Source organism: Diabrotica virgifera, chromosome 7 (assembly GCF_917563875.1).
Source record: "Diabrotica virgifera virgifera chromosome 7, PGI_DIABVI_V3a".
Classification (NCBI taxonomy): Eukaryota; Metazoa; Arthropoda; class Insecta; order Coleoptera; family Chrysomelidae; genus Diabrotica; species Diabrotica virgifera.
Window position 1 is genome coordinate 234,717,040 of NC_065449.1, and position 21,747 is coordinate 234,738,786.

At 31.5% G+C, this 21,747-nt stretch overlaps 1 protein-coding gene across 1 annotated transcript in view; it reads left to right on the forward strand.

Annotated features, from left to right (window-relative positions):
• Positions 1-21,747, forward strand: part of LOC114325692 (uncharacterized) — a 357,661-nt gene that overhangs the window by 296,924 nt on the left and 38,990 nt on the right. The gene's annotated exons all lie outside the window — the stretch shown is intronic.

A 21,747-nucleotide genomic window follows, 5' to 3' on the forward strand; every position in this document is an offset into this window, starting at 1 on the left:
ATTAAAATAATTGAGACAAAGAAGAATGTATGTAATATTTATTTAATTCAAAATACGTTTTACTGCTGTCAGAAAACAGGAAAAAATGTTTATTTGACAAATACATATTGTTTTTCGCTTAAATTCAATGTAAAGCTGCCACCCACCTGCTATTGGCAGTTCCAACATTTCGTTTAAACGAAAATCAATGTTTATTTGTCAAATAAATTTTTTTCTGTTTACTGACAGTAGTAAAATGCATTTTGAATTAAATAAATTACATATATTCTTCTTTTTGTCTCACTTATTTTAATTTAAAAAATGTTTTTTGAACACCCTGTATAAATAATTATGTTAATGTTTATATTATTGGATAGATAATTGAATACCCTTTCAAATGAGCTATCACATGACCCCTCTTCCCATTTACAAAAATCATCGATTACGTCATCACGCCCAGATGGATGACGTCACTAGTATGATATATATATGCCAAAAAATCGTAATTTAAAAATAAAAATCGACCTGTTTCGAGATTTTTCCTTAAAGTCGCCGGTTTATGAAATAACGAATTTATTCGTTACTGTATGGACACACTGTACAGTAAAAATTAGTTTAAGAAGTATTGTAACGGGAATTAAATCAAACTCATTTCGGTTAGTTATATAGGATTACCACAACGTGTGATAAATTTGGTCACGGGCTAAACACCGCAAAGACAAAAAGGTGACGGTTGTCAGTAAAACGCCCAGACAACCGAAAGTGGTAACAGCTTATGGTAAACAACTGGAGAGAACTAACAGTACCACCTACCTTGGTCGTAATCTAAATGAGAACTGGGACATGATCAAAGAATTTAAAAAACGTATAGAGAAGGCTAGAGATGAAGAAACTGTTATGTGAAAAACACTATTACTAAGTCTTAATTAGATTAACGAGATGTTATATGTGTTCTCTACTCTTTTGCATGGTGTCAAAGATTTGACTTTAACGGATACACTTCTCAAGGATCTGGAAGCTTTTGAAATCTAGGTGATTCAGAGAATCCTACGAATAAGTTGGGTGGATAGAGTTCGTAAAGAAGTTCCTTAGAACAGTTGAAAATCGCAAACTTCAATATTTTGGACATGTTATGCTCCACCCAGAAAGATAATATACTCCATTTAATAATACAAGACAAGGTACACGGAAGAAGCGGGCTAGGTGGAAGAAGAACGTCACGGCTTAGAAACCTGAGAGAATGGTTTAACAGATCCTCTGCATCCCTTTTCCAAGCTGCCGTGAACAAAATTTATATAGCCAATTTGATAGCCAATGCCCGATAATCGAATGCGGCATATAAAGAAGTTCGATTTATATTCACTAATATTTTTTAAATGTACTCTAACAAACGGTCTCACTATAGTATGCGGTCTACTGTGGGGATGCGGACTACCTGTGCATAAGCTGTATAATAGTGTGCGGTCTATTGATCGCAATCTGAGAATTCCTGCAGGAAATTCTTATCGAGAAAAATATTATTCATAAGTAGGTACCTAATTAATATTTGGATGAAAATACATACATGTAAAATGGAAGGAAACTCTAATAATTTACAAAAAATGCACCCAAATATTTACAAAAATAATTATATGTAAAGTAGTTAAATAGTTTTGCCTCAAGAAGTCCATGTTATCGAAGAAACGCTACTGGCAGAAATAAACTAAATTGAAATCTCTAACCAAAACGTCCAGCTATGATGAACTGGGCAGAAAAAAATATTTTAAACAAGAACTCCTAGTACCTATTTATCATTTGTCATGTTCATATATTTAATCATCACATATTTCACAATTTTACATTTATGTTTAATAACATAAACATGTTTTATTTTCAACATCAACATAAACTTTAAATTCGTTGGCTGAAGTAACAAAATAGTTCATAACGTCGCATTGACAATCTGTCATTGGCATACTTCTAAAGTTCTTTCACCTTTCAGTTCAGTTGACACTCATTTTCAATATGTGAGCTTCATTCCTGGCATATCACATCCGCGTGGGTTAGAGTCCTGTGTTGCCCTGGGTTATATCCAGGAATATTTGCAACATCCACCTGTTTTAATAAAAATATGTAGTATCATTTAAGATCTTGAAACTTTTAAACGGTTCTTACCCATAACTTTTTGGTTTCTCACGCATGCATGCTATTATAAGTATGGTCTCTGTCAATTCTTAACCTTAGTCAACTATTACAACATTGTCTATTATTAATTAGGTTATACTTACTATTTTAGGAATTAACACTGATGATGGATTACCTATGAATTCGAAAACGTTTTGTTTTGTGATGTAACCCTTATTGGGGTCTTTTAAATATACCTTTTACAAAGGATCTTGTATTTTTTTTAAAACAAGAAATGTAGCTGAGATAATTTTGAACAAAAATGTTTATTAGCACTTTTTGTGTAGCATGAACCATTCTCTCAAAAACAGCGTTTGAAGCGCCGGTCGATTTTGAATGTCTTTTGATATTTTGTGATCAGAGTGTCCTATCGACAAAAGTCAAAATACGTTTTAAAGGTGATAAGTACCTACGGCTTTCGTATCCAATTTTTGAATTTTTCCGCAAATGTAGTCACTCCCATAAAGTTATTGATAGGGTCTAATCTTCATTATTTCTAGGACATGAAATGTCGATTTTAAGTTTATGCAGCAAATATGGGTCATTCGTATCATCACTAAAAATTCTGTGTGAAGTCTGTGTAAAGTATTATTAGCTTCATGATCTAGTTTTTTTTTTCGAGATTTTCGACAGTTTCTATAATTTTCCTGGAGTATCATTAATTCGAAAAAATGCCACAACAAAAATTTACTTACTTTTGAGCAAGGTACCCAAATCTGCTATAAAAATTGGCGGTTGCTATTCAAAGGTGCCACTCATCCCCACTTTTAGGGGATGAGTGTGGGATGGTGATAGGTGTCTTTCGTTAGATTCTTTAAATATTGAATAAATGTTTTTTAGTTTTTTGATACAATGTATATTTTGCAAAATATTCGACTGTTCCACTTCTTTTGGCACACCCTATATATTAAGAACAAACACCGGAACTAGAAAATCAACTAACACACTATATAAGCAGTCCACAGGCAGTATACACAGACAGTAAAAAACACAAAAAAATAAGTCTAATCAAAATACAATTACCTATGGGTGTTAGTTGTTAGAAAGTGTAACTGTCTTTCAAATAGAGTTATGTTATGCACTGCTTGGTCATTATCCAAATAATTAGAATTAATTGGGAAACTTTACTTTCGTGAAAGTATTATTTAATAATACTTTTACGAAACTACTAGTATCGCCATCTAAAAGCGACAGGCGATTCTACTAACCCTATGTATTTCAACCGTTGACTTCCAGATGTCAGCACCTGTTGTAGTTGTAACAGAGTTCTATTATGTAACCTAGCGGTCAAATTCCCTACGCTTTTAAGACACAATTCAAGCAGGTAAGAGGGCGCTAGTTTTCGGCGGAAAAAATAAGGAGGCAGAATTTGAAAATTATAATTGACTGATAGTGCGGCCGATATGTGAAACAATTGCACATTTAATGATACAAGCATATAATTCGGACCACATATACTACACATATACAGGTTCAAATAATTAAGATACGAGGCCATTTCAGATTTTGCCTTTTACAAAAATGGCGGGCATTCAAAGTGGCCCCTATACATATGTGTACCATAACTTTCGAACGAAAAGTCCGATTTCAACCAATTTTGGTTTTCTTTTTGATTTAAAAGATGGATATGGTGAACTAGAAGAATCGGTTTACAAGAAGTTGTGTTTTTACTTGTTGTTTATCTGTAAAAATATGTTTTTTTTTCAATTTTTTCCCTCTGTATATATTAATTTTTCAAAATGGTAATACCGCTATTGAAAAGAGCGTAAAAATTAAATTATCATTTAATAAATGCATAATCTATCTTCACATGTACCTATGTGTGGCAGATTCGTGCAAATATTATAAGAATTATGTGTATTTAATGGTAGAAGCACATAATTTGGACCACGTATACTACACCCATCAAGGTTCAAATTTAGATATATCTCCATCTCAGATTTTACCTCTTACAAAAATGGCGGGCATTCAAAATGGCGACTATACATATGTGACTAATAGCACGATAACTTTTGAACGAAAACTCCGATGTCAACCAAATTTGGTATATAGGTTCTTTTTTTGATGTGTAAGACCAAGGTCTTGAACCAGAAGAATCGATTTACAAGAAGTTGTGTATTTCCTGAATTTTATGTAAAAACATGTTGTTTTTTTTTACTAATTCTATTACCCTGTATGTATTAATTTTTCAAAAAGTTAATATCGGCGTTGAAAAGGGTGTACAAGTATTTTTTAAGAAATATTTTGAACTCTTTAGTTATGTTAATTACTAATTAATAAATGAATAACGTATCTTCATATGTACCTATGAACCTACACCGAGAGAACAATTTCTTTTCTCCTAAAACACCGATTTCTTTGAGCAATATTTCTTAAAAGTTAACATATCCTATTAACTTAAACATACCGGTTCACATATAAAGAAACGAGTTTTTTAAACACAACTCAATAATTTCTTACAGATAATTTCTTCAATACTAAGAAATGCATTAATGGTTACATTTAATTTTCTTATCCTAAAGTTTTTATTTCTTAAATTGAAAACTACAAATATTTTGCAGTATAAGAAATATAATGTTAAGTTAATCCATATTTATATTTGTGAACAAGAAATTTTCTTGCAATCAAATAAATATTTTAAACCATAAGAAATAATTCTTCAGAAATACCCTTTGTAGTAACTGTGGTTATAAAATAAAAACTTTGTCATTAATGCCGAAATGTTACTTGCAAAGAGATTTTCTTCCACAAAAGAATTGCGCAGATTAACTATTTATGATTTAGTCGTCAGTGTTTGTCAAGATGGCGTGATATGTTCATGTTCATATAGATGGATTTTGGATTTATCAGTGTTCTTTAAAAATTAACGGATATTTTGAAGGTACGTACATACATATATATAGGTTCATACATGTATATAGGTATTAAATAAAAGTAAATTGAGTAATTTAAGATGTAATAATAATATTGTTGCGTATCCGAATGGTTAAAGGAGAAACATAATAGTATCTTTATATGCTTTTTAGGTATAATGATGGAAGACTCTGAAATAAAGGAGCTTATTATTCTAACTGGGAAATATGCCACAGTTTAAAGCTGGGACAGAATGATATAATATATAGCTTCAGAACAATATTAAGAAAGGAGTTATTAACCAACTGCAAGGCCTTCCAGAAATGGTAGAACTTCATACATGTAAGTACCTTTTTAAAAATGTGTATACTTATGTATCAACTATAATAGGTTTTTTGAATGTATCGTCTTCTATAAAAATATACAATACAAAGATATATCAAACATGGCGGGTGCAACGCTGAGGATCTGTTCTGTTAATTTATTTGAGATAAAGAAATCAGTTAGTCTAAAAGAAATATATGTTTATGGTTAAGAAATGTTATTGCCGAAAACCGTGAATTAGTTAATATGTATTAAATGACTTAGATGTAAACTAATAATACTTTCCCGTAATAAAAATTCTTAATTATTAGGTATGCTGTCTCTTTTAGATTATAAAACTTAAGAAAATTACATATTATTATATCTGCTTCAATGTTTTACATTGGTTGTATTTTCCCTCTTGTTTTAGCTAAACAATGTTCATTGTGTGACTTAATATTATACAGATAAATAATTAATATTTCATTAACAAAAAGAAAAAAAGAAACAAAGATGTGTAGGTTAAATAATGCCATGTTTGATCTAAATATGATTGATTATTATTAGTATTAATAGTTCTTATGTGGGGCCGTGTATTTGTTTTTTTTTTTGTATTTCCTAAATTTGTCAAAATAAATATCTATATCTTTATAAAAATAATGTTATTAAAGTAAGTTTACTCTTTCTACATAACGATTTTGTTTTAGTGAATTGCTGATATACAAAGTTCTATTAACAAAAGAATGAAATTTTGAGGAAGTTGAATTTGCCTCTCCGTCCTTTTATTGTTGTGTAGAAGCCAGTGGTTTAAGAGTGGAGAAAATATTTGTATGTAATAATAACGTTTTATATCTTGTTTTATTAATAAATAATGATTTTACCTTAACACAATGATTTATTTCGCCGTATGTAATATCACTTTATTTTCAAGAAATATTAACTTAACTCTAAATATACGTTTATCTCTGCGAAATATATTTCTTAACATTAAATACATTAATTATTAATAGTAAAATAATAATATTCCTACTAAGAAATATTATTGCTCAGAAAGAATAGTTTTGTAATGTGTAGAAAATATATTTTTATGACTAATAAAATTAATTAACATCAAGTGTAATTTCTTTCTGATAAATGGGTTTGAAGTTTGCCAGAAAGTGATAGTTCAATCATGTTTAAGATATATTTCTTTGACTATAGTAGAATTTATTTGAAATATTTCAGAAAATTATATCTTACATACAAAGATATATTTCTTAGGCAATATGCCAAGTCGATCTTTCTTAAATATTAATAAAGTTTCTTTATGTCAAGATTTTTTTTCTCTCGGTGTATGTGCGGCAGATTCGTGCAAATAATATAAGAATTATTGTGCATTTAATGGTAAAAGGATATAATATGGATCACACACACTACACATACAAAAATTCAAATTTAGATATGAGGCCATCTCAGATTTTGTCTTTTACAAAAATGGCGGGCATTCAAAATGAATTTGCCGCACATAGATACATGTGAAGATACGATATGCATTTATTAAATGGTAACTAACATAACTAAAAATTTCAAAATCTTTCCTAAAAAATAGTTTACATTCTCTTCAATGGCGGTATTACCTTTTTGAAAACTTAATATATACAGGGTGAAAAAATTGAATAAAAAAACAACATATTTTTACATAAAAAACAGTAAAAACACAGCTTCTGGTAAACCGATTCTTCCGGTTCAAGACCTCGATTTTATTCATCAAAAAAAACCTTGATGCCAAATTTGGCTTATATCGGACTTTTCGTTCAAAAGTTATCGTGCTATTATTCACATATGTGTAGCCGCCATTTTGAATGCTCGCCATTTTTGTAAAAGGCAAAATCTGAGATGGTCTCGTATCTTAATTTGAACCTTTATATGTGTAGTATATGTGGTCCAAACTATATGCGTCTACCATTAAATGCACAATAATTCTTATAATATTTTCACGAATCTGCCACAAATAGGTAGGTAAATGTGAAGATAAGTTATGCATTTATTAAATGGTAATTAACGTAACTAAAAGTTCAAAATATTTCCTAAAACATATTCTTACGCTCTTTTCAATGGTGGTATTACCATTTTGAAAAATTAATATATACACGGTGAAAAAATTGAAAATAAATTATTTACATAATATAAAATAGCTTTACATAATAAACCAGAAAAAATACAACTTCTGGTAAACCGATTCTTTCGGTTCACAACATCGATCTTGTAATTTACAAAAAGAACCCATGTACCAAATTTTGTTGAAATCGGACTTTTCATTCAAAAGATATCGTGCTATTAGTCACATGTGTATAGTCGCCCATTTTGAATGTCCGCCATTTTTGTAAAAGGCAAAATCTGAGATGGCCTCATATCTAAGTTTGAACCTTTATATGTACAGTATATGTGGACCAAATTATATGCTTGTATCATTAAATGTGCAATTCTTATAATATTTGCACGAATCTGCCGCACTATGAATATAATACATATAAGAAAATTTTGAAACGTCTCACTTACTTAAGTTAGCTTTATTTATGCTTTTTATCACGGAATAATGCAGTTTGAGATTTGCTTTGGCAAATTGAAGATGGAATATGAACAAATGAAATTTTAGAATGTAATATCGTGGACACAGTGGCGTAGATACTGAGCATGGATCCGCGGAACCAGGGCTCGGACCACGCAGGGGTCCGCTCTAACGCGCTTTTTGCTTCTTTTGTTTCTAATTTTATGGAGACATTATGAACTACACAAGTAGGTACACACTAGGAAATGTAACTGCTTAATAAATTTTAATTTTTGTGTAGGTACATACTTATAAATAAAAACGAAGAATGCCTATTCATCAAAAAATTTGAAAACAAAATTTATTAAAAAACATAGGGAACGCTTCTGTAAGGTTCCTTACTGGATTTACCTGTTTACCGAAGAATATAATAACTAACCATACAGAAGCGAAACTCAGGCCGAAAACGGTAACATAAATTTCATGCTCCTGAGTCACGTAACTGGTGCAACCTCACTTTTGCGACTGACAGTGACAGTTGTTTATAGATAAATTTTATCCCAGCAAACAGGTTTGAGCCCAGTTACGTGATGATTACGTTAAATTTACGGCAAATTTCAACGAATACGTAACTCGGTGATTTATGACGGGAAAAAAACGTATTTCAGTGCCAAATCATTCACCTATATATTAGTGCTTCCTTTGTACTTGTTTGACATTAGAATAATATAAAAAATCATAATGACGAATATAGTACATGTTTTTTATAATAGGTGTGAATGTCGGTTACATCGCAAAGGTACGTTTATTTCACGTAATAATCACGAAACAGAAATAACTTCCTTTGGTTAAATTTTGAGAATTTTTTGGAAAACAAAATTTTACAACGATGTTGGTTAAATACGTATCACTGTATTTTATGGACGTCGAAAAATTAGATGTATTTTACGTAAAACTAATGTAAATAATAATAATATTTAAACAAAAATTTATGCTTTCGCTTTTAAAATCATTTAGCATAACTATTTCAATCCAACCTTGAGTTGAAGCTATTTTTGCTATTTCTTCCTTTAAAAATATCACAGGAGCTAAAATGACGTTGAGTCTAATTTTCAAAGCGCGCGCGGTGATGACGTACTACCAAGCCTTTCTCCTCCTTTAAATACTATCACGTGACCACGGTACGTGACTAACATCGAAAACTAAATTAATCGATTTATCGAATAATAGATACGTTTCGATAGGATTATTTTTTTATATTATTCTGGTATTGAAATATATTTTTAGTAAGACCAATTAGTTAATAGTAGAAGAAATTTAAAAACAAAAAGAAAATACGTAATTCTAATTTAAAGTAAGTAGAATAGTTTAACTGTAATTTAAAAATAATCGATTTTTATATCCGATGATCATAACCTCTAATATCAGCTTCTCACATTTCTCACAACAAAAAGTGAAACGTGAAACGTGAAGAGCTTTATTCCCTCGTTTTATTTTAGGCGGGTTTATTTATAATAATGTCTTTCGTATTAACGTTTACCTCAATGCTCGAGGGTTGAAGTGCCGATGCGCGATGATGCAATTAGAAAAAACAATAAAGTGTCCTCCTCGAAATAAAAAGTGACCTGTGTTGTGTTTTGTGTTGGCAAATTTTTTAATGTGTCTTTAGGTCGGTACCATTTTTGGTTCATTATCTTGTATAATAATTATACAAGACAAATATTTTAAAGTCTCTAAATTCTACTAAATAAATACATTGTTAATACTTTATATGGTTGTTTTATTTATATCATATGAGGATAATAATTACGTGATTCATAAGTTAATTAAGGTAGGATTATTTACGTAAACCGAGGACATATCTTTCACGTGAATACTAATATATACATTCCCTAAAAGATACGTTAATCAACACGTATTTGCAACGTGAATTTTCCGAAACATTTTATTGCTATTTAAGGTAAATAACACGCATATTGAAGACGAGTTTTCACGTAATTTAAAGACGTATTTTCAATGTGACATTCCAACCAAATTTTCACGTGAAATTCAATAAGAAATTTACGTATATTGGTGACAAATGTACCCAAAATTCACGTAATTAACACGTCGGTCTGTTTTCTGGGATATTTATATATGATTTATTTTATAGTTTATTTATATTTTATAGTTAAATTTTATATTTTATATTTAATGAATAACTACTTGTCAAAAATATCACATCATTTGGAATGGTCTATTCCTTAGAACATCGAGTTCTATTCTGTAACTGGTGCACAAGGTCAAATATTTCGGTCCCCACAAAATCAATGGAAACGACAGTAAGATTCGCTTCTGTGTGGTTAGTTATTCTGTGACCTAAGCCCTTGTTTCAACACTTGTTTAAAGACTAACCGCCGTCGGTGCCTGCCTATACGTGCTAACTCAAACACTTGTATTTTTTTATATTAGCACGATCCATGAATAAGTTGTAGGTAAACTACAAAGCTGCAGAAATTCGGAAACTGATCAATGAAAGTTTTATACGGTGGGCCATAAAAATAATCCTAATACAAGAGGCTTGATGCTTGATACTCATGTTTATAGCACCCTCGTCCCTCATCCTTCAACCTGTACTTTTAGGAAACTCTTAATAACTGAAATTAAATTCTAAATATAGAAAATATGTAGTGGTAAGGATACTAAGGATAAATATAGACACTAATTTCTTTTTAAGAAAATATCGTCGTTTGATAAAATATATCAACTCCACGGGTATCCAAGGTTTTTTTTATATTTTTTAATTTGACCGTTTTATCTTCCTAGAGGTTTGTATGTAATTATTTAACTCATTTATAAATCATTACATATGCAATTTGAAAATTTATTTTGTTGATATAAATTTCATTCCAATGTTCATTTTTTAAAAGTTCTTTTAGTTTTCCGATATTAAGGTTTTCAATTATGACTGGAGATTTAGATGTAGAAAATTAACAAAAAATTAATCAAAAACCAAATTGAATGAAGAATGAAAAATGAGTACTTTGGAGCGATAAAACTTACAGATCATAAACAATACATAAGTCAAGTAATTTGTGAAGCGGTAAGCGGTAACGATTAATTTCATTTGGGATGCTAATTAGGGAGTGATTTTTACGATTTTTTTACCAAAAAAAGTGACCAAATTTATTTTGAGCGTTAAATACTTAATATTGATGCTAGAAACTAAAAAAAAAATACAAAAATAAATCTTTTTAAAAAACTCTAAAAAAGCTGTGATTAGTTTTTCCCGAAAAGTACTTCATTTTTTGGTTATTTCACGTTGAAATATTTGAATTGGAATTTGACGAATAAGAACCTACTTTTCATTACCTACAACTCTGCTTCTCCTGCGTCTACAGAATTCGTATATACTTTATTTTTTTCACTTTTTTATAGGCTATATTACTATTAATTTTACTATGAATATTTTTTTTGATAAAATACTTATTTTTTGAGTTATTTGCGAAAAACCGTCTCAAAACGTGTTTTTCTTTTGTCGAAAAATGGACATATTCACTCACAAATAACTCAGAAAAGTATTGACTTAGTGAAAAAAACTCTATAGAAGTTACTTATAATTAGTCAGTATATCCAATTCCAGACTTATCTTGAACGTATGTTTTTCACCTCGGAGAAGGAGTGAAACTTAGCCCCAGGGCAAAACCACACATCGGCACAATAGGTATGACTTGATATGATATAAAGTTACGTGCATAGAAATCGGCCCAACCTAAAAATTTGGTCATTTTTGAAGTCTCGTATTTCCTAAACCTGTTGGCTGATTTAAGTGATTTTTTTAATATGTTTTAGCCATATTCTTCAACAATATTGCTGTAATAATATTATTGCTAAATAGTTAAGTGTTATTTTATACCGGATGTAACAATGTTAGTGTGTTTTTTCCTCAAAGTTCGGAACTCCCTGTGGAATATTCCAGCGTATATAAAATATTGTACCCGTGTTGAGCTGGCCCCCCCCACTTGCAAAAATTAAAAAACAAATAGCCCTGATTTATGAGCTATTTATGAGCTCTCATATTCCGCAAACTAAAAATTTTGAGCTCGTTCCACTGAGCAGGAATTTAATACCCTAGTGGGGGGGGGGGGGCTGAGTCAGCCCCCCCACTACTTAAAAATAGGAATATTGAATCGGTTTTTGCGGCAGAATTACGAGCTATTTATGAGCTCTTGAAATTATATAGTTTCGATTTTTGAGCTCATCCCCTTCACCCCCAAACAACCCTTTAATTGATTTAACTTAAGAGAAAGATGCTGAGAAAACTTAAAATATATCGTATTGCGAATATAATTCCTATAGCTTATATACTCTAAGAATAAACTATTAAATCAAGAGCATTTCGATTATTGAGCTACAACCCCTTCGCCAGAAAACCACCCTATCTTCCCGGCTTAAGAGAAAGTTGTATTTAAAATGCGTTAAACTAATTATTTGGCGACTACATATCATTTAATAATTTAAAAGCTTCCAAATTACGCGCATTTAGATCAGTAAATTGCAATTTATTTTGTATAGTGCAGTCACTGAAGGTAAAAATCAACGATTACCTTCAATTTCGGTGAACCTTCATCGATTTTCACGAAAATTGGTCAGTGGTTAGAGGATACGTCAAGAAACAAAGGTGACATGGTACCACCTTGCGCCTTTACCCTGAGGGTGGATACCGCCCCTTCTCGGGGGTGAAAATTATTTTATAAAAAATAAATGCACAAATCAATAAAAGAACAAATTAAAAGCAAAATTTATTATATAAAGTTAATAAAATAAGTCAATACTTTTTAAGTTATTAAAGATCAAAGATTTTAATTATTTGTGAAAAAAATGCATGTTTTGAAAAGGTTTTTTGTAAATCACTGAAAAATTTTTAAGTTTTTACAAAAAAGTTAATAGTAGTTTAATTCGTATAGCTTATATTCTAAGAATAAACTCTTAAATCACGCGTCTTTCGATTATAGAGCTACAACCCCTTCGCAAGAAAACGACCCCGTATTCCCGGCTTAAGAGAGAGTTGTTCTTAAAATAATTTAAATTAATTATTTGGCGACTACATATCGTTTAATAATTTATGAGCTTGCAAAATATACGCATCTCAATTATTGAATTGCCATTTTCTTTCTATAGTGCAGTCACTGAAGGTAAAAATCAACTAGTACCTTCGATTTCGGTAAATCTCCATTCATTTTCACGAAAATTGGTGAGCGGATTTTGATACTATCAACTTTTTCTGCATCTTATTTTTCATAGGTATTTCTAAGTACTTTGACAAGTATTTAGTACCTAAGTGTTATAAAATGCATCTCTTTCCCGTTATTTAAGCTTGAACCCTTAGATTTTAACAGTCGCGGAAAAAAATATACATTTAATTACCAATAACTTACTTTAAATTAACATTAAAGGGTTTTTCAAGTAAGCAATTTATTATATTTTTTATTAGCTTCAATTTTAGTGATGAAAACTTTTTTGTAAAAACTTACAGTTTTTGAGTCATTTATGAAAAATCGCTCTAAAGGATGCATTTTCTTTCCAAAAATTAAAATATTTGATCTTTAATAACTCAAAAAGTATTGATTTATTTTAATCACATTATATAACAAATTTTGCTTACAATTTGTCCCTCTCTCGATTTGTGGGGTTATTTTTAATAAAGTAATTATCACTCCCGAGAAGGGGTGACATATACCCCAGGCTAAAACCCCAAGTTGTTATTGTCAATTCGTGAAAATAAATGGAGATTTACCGAAATCGAAGGTACTAGTTGATTTTTACCTTCAGTGACTGCACTATAGAAAGAAAATGGCAATTCAATAAATGAGATGCGTATATTTTGCAAGTTCATAAATTATTAAACGATATGTAGTCGCCAAATAATTAATTTAAATTATTTTAAGAACAACTTTCTCTTAAGCCGGGAATATGGGGTCGTTTTCTTGCGAAGGGGTTGTAGCTCTATAATCGAAAGACGCGTGATTTAAGAGTTTATTCTTAGAATATAAGCTATACGAATTAAACTACTATTAACTTTTTTGTAAAAACTTAAAGTTTTTCAGTGATTTACAAAAAACCTTTTCAAAACATGCATTTTTTTCACAAATAATTAAAATCTTTGATCTTTAATAACTTAAAAAGTATTGACTTATTTTATTAACTTTATATAATAAATTTTGCTTTTAATTTGTTCTTTTATTGATTTGTGCATTTATTTTTTATAAAATAATTTTCACCCCCGAGAAGGGGCGGTATCCACCCTCAGGGTAAAGGCGCAAGGTGGTACCATGTCACCTTTGTTTCTTGACGTATCCTCTAACTACTGACCAATTTTCGTGAAAATCGATGAAGGTTCACCGAAATTGAAGGTAATCGTTGATTTTTACCTTCAGTGACTGCACTATACAAAATAAATTGCAATCTACTGATCTAAATGCGCGTAATTTGGAAGCTTATAAATTATTAAATGATATGTAGTCGCCAAATAATTAGTTTATTGCATTTTTAAGTACAACTTTCTCTTAAGCCGGGAAGATAGGGTGGTTTTCTTGCGAAGGGGTTGTAGCTCAATAATCGAAATGCTCTTGATTTAATAGTTTATTCTTAGAGGATATAAGCTATATGAATTATATCCGCAATACGATATATTTTAAGTTTTCTCAGCATCTTTCTCTTAAGTTAAATAAATTAAAGGGTTGTTTGGGGGTGAAGGGGATGAGCTCAAAAATCGAAACTATATAATTTCAAGAGCTCATAAATAGCTCGTAATTCTGCCGCAAAAACCGATTCAATATTCCTATTTTTAAGTAGTGGGGGGGGGCTGACTCAGCCCCCCCCCCCACTAGGGTATTAAATTCCTGCTCAGTGGAACGAGCTCAAAATTTTTAGTTTGCGGAATATGAGAGCTCATAAATAGCTCATAAATCAGGGCTATTTGTTTTTTAATTTTTGCAAGTGGGGGGGGCAGCTCAACACGGGTAAATATTGTAATTAAAACTCAACTGTAGCCTTAGGCTTTCTTAACATTTTGCTTTTTGATTCATTCGCTTATGTTGGATAATACAAAAGTTAGGTATTTTAACAACTAGCATCGTTCTTCATCAATACAGGATGTTTCAAAATAAGTGCGACAAACTTTAAGGGGAAATTCTGCATGAAAAATAATGACCGTTTCATTTATAAACATATGTCCGCAAATGCTTCGTTTCGGAGATACGGGATGTTGAATTTTTTTTTACAAACTGACGATTTATTTACTGCTTTAAAACCGGTTGAGATATGCAAATGAAATTTGGTGGGTTTTAAGAGGTAGTTATTGTGCATATTTGACATACAATTAAGAATTTTATATTCACCGTTGGCGTGCATCTGGGTCATATTACCCGGTCATATTACTCGTATGCACGCCAATGGTGAATATACAATTCTTAGCTCTATGCCAAACAATGCGCAATAATTACCTATTAAAACCTACCCAATTTCATTTGTATATCTCGTGCGGTTTTGGACCAATAAATAAATCGTCAGATTGTACGAGCAAATTCAACATCGCGTATTTATGAAACGAAGCATTTGCGAACATATGATTATAAACCTAACGGTCATTATTTTTTCATGCAGAATTACCCCTTAAAGTTTGTCGCACTCATTTAGAAACACCCTGTATTGATGAAGAACGTTGCTAGTTGTTAAAATACCTAACTTTTTTATTATCCAACATAAGCGAATGAATCAAAACAAAAATGTTAAGAAAGCCTAAGGCTACAGTAGAGTTTTAATTTCAATACTTTATATACGCTAGAATATTCCACAGGGTGTTCCGAACTTTGAGGAAAAAACACACTATCATTGTTACATCCGGTATAAAATAACACTTACCTGTTTAGCAAGAATATTATTACAGTGATATTTTTCAAGAATAAAACTATAATCTATTAAAAAAATCACTTAAATCGGCCAACAGGTTTAGGAAACACGAGACTTCAAAAATGACCAAATTTTTAGGTGGGCCGATTTCTATGCACGTAAGTTTAGTTTATGATATAATGCTGATTTATATTTAATGTTTATTAAAAACATATACAATGTGTGTTTTTATTGGGCGGGCGGGCCCGCATCCCAACTGGAACCAGGGCCCGCTGATCTATCAGTATGCTACTGCGTGGACAGGACACGTCAAAAACAAAGAGGTTCTGAGAAAGATGAATAAAGAAATGGAAATCCTAAATACCATCAAAACAAGAAAATTGGAATAGCTCGGATATATTACACGTGGAAAGAGATACAGCTTGCTCCAATTGATTATGCAGGGAAAGATTCAAGAAAAGAGAAGCATAGGGAGACGCAGAATATCGTGGCTGCGCAACCTGAGAGAATGGTACGGATGTAGGTATATCAATTGCACTTTTCAGAGCAGCCGTCTCTAAAATCCTAATAGCTATGATGATTGCCGACCTCCGACGCGGATATGGCACTTAAAGAAGCAGATTTCATTTTCTGGTACTACTTAAAGCTAATCTGGTATAAAATAATCGCTAATATCTATCTAAAGGAATATTATTAATCCAGAAGAAAAATGCATTCTTAATCGTGTGACAATATCTTCTCGTCGTTTACTAATTAATAATTTTCTACCACATAGGTTTTATCGTTAAATACAGTTTCATACTGTTGTATCCTTTTTATACAATGAATATTTAAGGGGAAATCAAAGACCAATTATTTGTGGTTTGCGGCTATTATTTGACCCAAAGAGCAGAAATAATATTTTTTAATACTTTAAACAAACCGCTTGACAAAAATAACACTTATCTAATAATGAATCTCAGATCAGATAGTAGTCACGTCTTAAGATAAATACATAATTAATCTTAAAAAAACTCCATTGAAATTCAAGACTTTTCTATTCTAGTCAAAAAGATAAATTTTAAATCTAGAACTCATAATTGATATTTGTCTATGATAAATAGTATAACAATGAATACAAAGGTGACTAAGTTAAAAAAACAATTTAAACTATTTAATGATGTACCTATTATACGCAATAAAATATGTAGGCATTTAAAATCATTACTTTTGTCTTCACTCAATTTTGAAAGAATGTGAAAACATTGAATTATCCACGTACGTCTATCCGTCCATCCCTAAGTCTGTCTGTCCATTCGTACGTCTGTCTGTCCGTCGGTAAACCCAACTCCTCCGTCATTATACCAGGTAGAATTACAATAAATGAGGTGTCGAATAAAAGCTTATAATCCAAGGACAGTACTAAAGGTGAGAAATTTTACTTCCGGTTTTAGAAATGCGACCGAAAGTAGTGTTTTAAAGTCACCGGAATAGTGCAAGTGATAGGTAGGTATATACTTGCGGTTTCATGACTGTCTGTCCGTCCGTCCGCGAATATAACTATTTCGTCACTATTCCAGGTAGAATCACAAACGATGTGTTTAATTAGACGAAGCAACTAAGCACCAAAAAGCCCAAAACCTAGGAATTTTGTGCAGTAAGATGGATCGTCATGCAACTTTTTTCATTCGACTCGAGAGAGTGTCAGACAATTTTGTGAACTAAATTGATCTCCGGCAAAAAAATTTGTGCATGAGATGGTGCGTCAAAGTGCGCCTCGAAGAGATGGAAAATGAAAAATTTAGAACTTAGGAAATATTGACGGAAATAAGTTCAATTTTTATATTTGGGGATTTTGGAGGTCACTGAACACGAATTTCAGGACGGCGATGGTCTTCGAGGTACCTGGTGCCCAGGGTGGACCTCGTCGCCTAGGACGATCGAATAATTCACGGGACGATCGAATAATTCGCGAAATGAAGATTGGATCGAAAAACTGAAAAGTACGTGTTCAATATTTTTCAAAAATCTGTCGAATGGCACTAAAGGGGACCCCTTACTAGGAGGAGGGGTGTGGGTAACTTTAAAATCTTAAATGAAAACCCCCATTTGTTATTACATATTTGGATTGCTCAAGTAAAAATAAGCAACTTTTATTTGAGACATTTTTTCCAATTATCGATAGATGGCGCTATAATCGGAAAAAACGATTTATTGTGATGCCATAAGTAAAATATAGAAACGGTCTAATATCTCGAGAAATACAGTTCCAAATGAAAGACCAAAAAATATGTGTTTAATATTTTTCAAGAACCTGTCGAATAATATCAAACACAACCCGCCACTCCACACCTGGCGGTGGGGTGGGGGGTAATTTTAAGATATTAAATAGGAATCCCCATGTTTTATTCCAGATTTGGATTCCTCATGAAAAAATAAGTAACATTTATTCGAAACATTTTTTAGAATTGTTGATAGATGGCGCTAATAAATACTGTTTTTCCGATTATAGTGCCAACTATCCGTAATTCGAAAAAATGTCTCAAATAATAGTTACTTACTTTTACGTAAGGAATCCAAATCTGCAATAAAAAATGGGTGCTTCTTTTTAAGATTTTAAAGTTACCCCCCATTCCACCTTCAGGAGTTGAAGTGGAGGGTCGTGTTTTATGTTATTCGGTAGGCTCATGAAAAACATTAAACACGTATTTTTTGGTTTTTTATTTGGAAGTGTATTTCTAGAGATATTATACCGTTTCTCTAATTTACCTATGGTATCAAGATAAATCGTTTTTTCCGATTATAGCGCCATCTATCCATAATTCGAAAAAATGTCTCGAATAAAAGTTGCTTACTTTTGCGTAAGACATCCAAATCTGCAATAAACAAATGGGGTTTCTATTTAAGATTTTAAAGTTACCCCCGCTCCACCTCCAGGGGGTGAAGTGGGGGTCGTGATTAGTGTCATTAGATAGATTTTTAAAAAATATTGAACAAGTATTTTTCAGTTTTTTTATCCAATTTTTATTTCGTGAATTATTCGATCGTCCCAGGCAACAAGTTCCACCCTGGGCACCAGATACCTCGGAGACCATCGCCGTCATGAAATTCGTATTCAGTGACCTCCAAATCCCCCAAAGTTAAAAGTTGAACTCATTTCCGACAATATCTCCTGAGTTAAAAATTTTTTATTTTCCATCTCTTCGAGATGCACTTTAAAGGTGCATTTTCTCATCCACAAACATTTTTTCCGGAGTTCAATTTAGTTCACAAAATTGCTTGACACCCTCTCGAATCAAATGCAAAAAATTGCATGACGATTCATCTTACTGCACAAAATTCCTAGGCTTAATGCTTCGTTGCCTCGTCTAAATGTAGTTTATAATTTATAATCCAAGGATGGTACACTTCACGTCATAAAAAACTGGTACAACTCTTATAACCAAAAATCGCGTTTTTCAAGTTGTGTATGTTGATCTCGCGTTGCCTGTTCAACGAAAATATGACATCAAACCAGGTAAAAGCAGAGCTGTGCGTCAGACGCATGTTTTTATTATACTAAAAACTAAAACAATATCGAGCATTATCGATCAATCAGTCACATTTATATGCATCCTAAAAAATCTCCTATTAATTTTGTAATTTTCCATCATCTCAATTAAGTCTCCATACATTGATTTCGTGTTTTATTATACCGTGAAATGGGGTGAGATTGATCAATTTTAACTTTATTTGATTTATATTTTAAACGTTTTTGTGACTGTTCTATATTTAAACACTTCACGTGTTATATTAGTATCTAAAGAGTAGTGATTTAATACTAGTTTTGTTTTAATTATTAAGAAAATCCACTTATCTCATAAAAAAAGGGTGATCAATCTTAGACCCGTGACTGGGGTGAGATTGATCATGATGATTTTATAGCATGAAACAGTAGTGCTTTTAAATAGAATATGATCAATCTTAACCCTGACTAATTCGGTCAGACAGTTTTTCGAATTTTTACAAAGGGGTGAGATTGATCATGCGGGGTGAGAATGATCACACTATTTTTATTGTACTCTTCTTTATTTATACAAAAAAAAACATATTTTAACAATTAAAAATGTAATTCAGAACAATTTATAAAAAAAGAAAATTTGATTTAACATTCTTTTATATTAATTTCTCCGCGAAAATTATGTTTTTGTATCCTATCAGAAATCGTCTCAAGTGTCGGATCTGGTAGTAAGGCAACTACTTCCTTGAAGGGAACAGTGGATATGTAATTTTCAATTACTTTGAAAATCTTCCTCGATCCTGCTGATTTAAGGCCGAAAAACTTTTGACGAACATTCTCAAATCCATTGCACTTAGAGGATATCCCCAATCTGCACACGTTAAAATGCTATTTATAATGGCTACTTCTTCTTCATATGTGAATTAAGATTGTCCACCTATTTTCTTAATCTTCCTTCCATGGTATTTGTTATTCAAAGTCCCGTAGGACAATTTGTATTTTTTTGCGGCTTTTCTTAGCGATAATCCATTTTCCAATACATCTTGCAACGCCTGATTAACATGTTCTTCATTAAAATTGCCATACGTTCCACTGCCTAATTGCCTTTTGTACGTTCTTCCCATTTTGATTGATATTCTTAAATCTGTAACAAAAATTATAAATTAATTTCTGAAACGTACATAACGTGGGGTTAGATTGATCACTTGATCAATGTCACCCCATTCAATATTATCCGCCATCTTAAAAAAGCTGGCGTTAGTTAAAATGCTAGATACCTAAAATTATTATTACAAAACCATACAAAATAATTTTATAACACTAGAAATAGCGAACTTACCTCTGTTCTTCCTCTACCATCAAAAGTACACAAACTATAAAAATAGGACAAAAATTATGGTTAATTTCAAAGCCACAGAACTTCTTCCCAATGCCAATTGCAAACTAACAACGACGTGAACTGATCATAGTCAAGATCCAAGAAATGAATAGCGCCACGCCCAGAAACAATTTTACATTGTTGCCGGTTGTATCTACATATATGTGATACAACAACAAATGATCAATGTCACCCCGGGAGATCAATCTCACCCCATTTTACGGTAATTTATGAAAATATTCCAATTCAAAAATAATGATGGATAATAAATCTTGAGATGACTTTAAATTATTATATTTAATGTCAAATCGAGAGGTGGATTGGTTTCTTGTAAATTGTAGCACAAAACTGTATTAAGTTTTGTAGAATAAATAAAACATACTGGAAAAATTAAAAATTTAATTTGAAATTAATACAAAATAAATAACTTTCACAGTGAACAAGTGTGAAATTTAAAGCAATATCAAGCAATTACAATTCGAAATATGCATTTTTAAACTTTATTTTTTTGTATTTAGATTTGGTGTAATTCCGTTATCTGTGATGGCAACAACGAAGCGATTCACGAACCATTGTGTCCAGTTTTAACACAGGTTTACATTGGGAAAAATTGTACCAGTTTTGTATGACGCGAAGTGTATTAAAGGTGAGAAATTTGACCTAGAACTTCCGGTTTTAGAAATGCAACCGGAAGTGCTGTTTTAAAGTCATCGGAATAGTAGAAGCGATATATTATTCGAGATAAGAACAAATGAACAGCGAGAACAGCTGAAAATGAATGCAACCTTCTCTAATGAGTTTTTCCAATGCCATCAAAAATATAGAACAAAAATACCAAGCATAGTGATGATTATATGATTGCCTTATTATCAACAGACTTAACCACTTCATTGTTACCGATAGGTGATTCAAGAGGCAGTGAACATCAACAGGTAAATGAATAAAAGTGAACCGATACAATGTCAATACTGACCTGTAACACCTAAGAAGACATTGCGTTTCTCAGATTTTCTTAATAATATGTCTGAACGTATATACCAGAGTATAAGTAAACAGGTTTCATTAAAAATTGCAGCAGACTGGTATCAATCAGGTATCACGCAACGAGAAGCAGTAATATTTTTTACCATAACTTTATAAATTTTATTAAAATAATTTTTGAATATTTAGATTTTT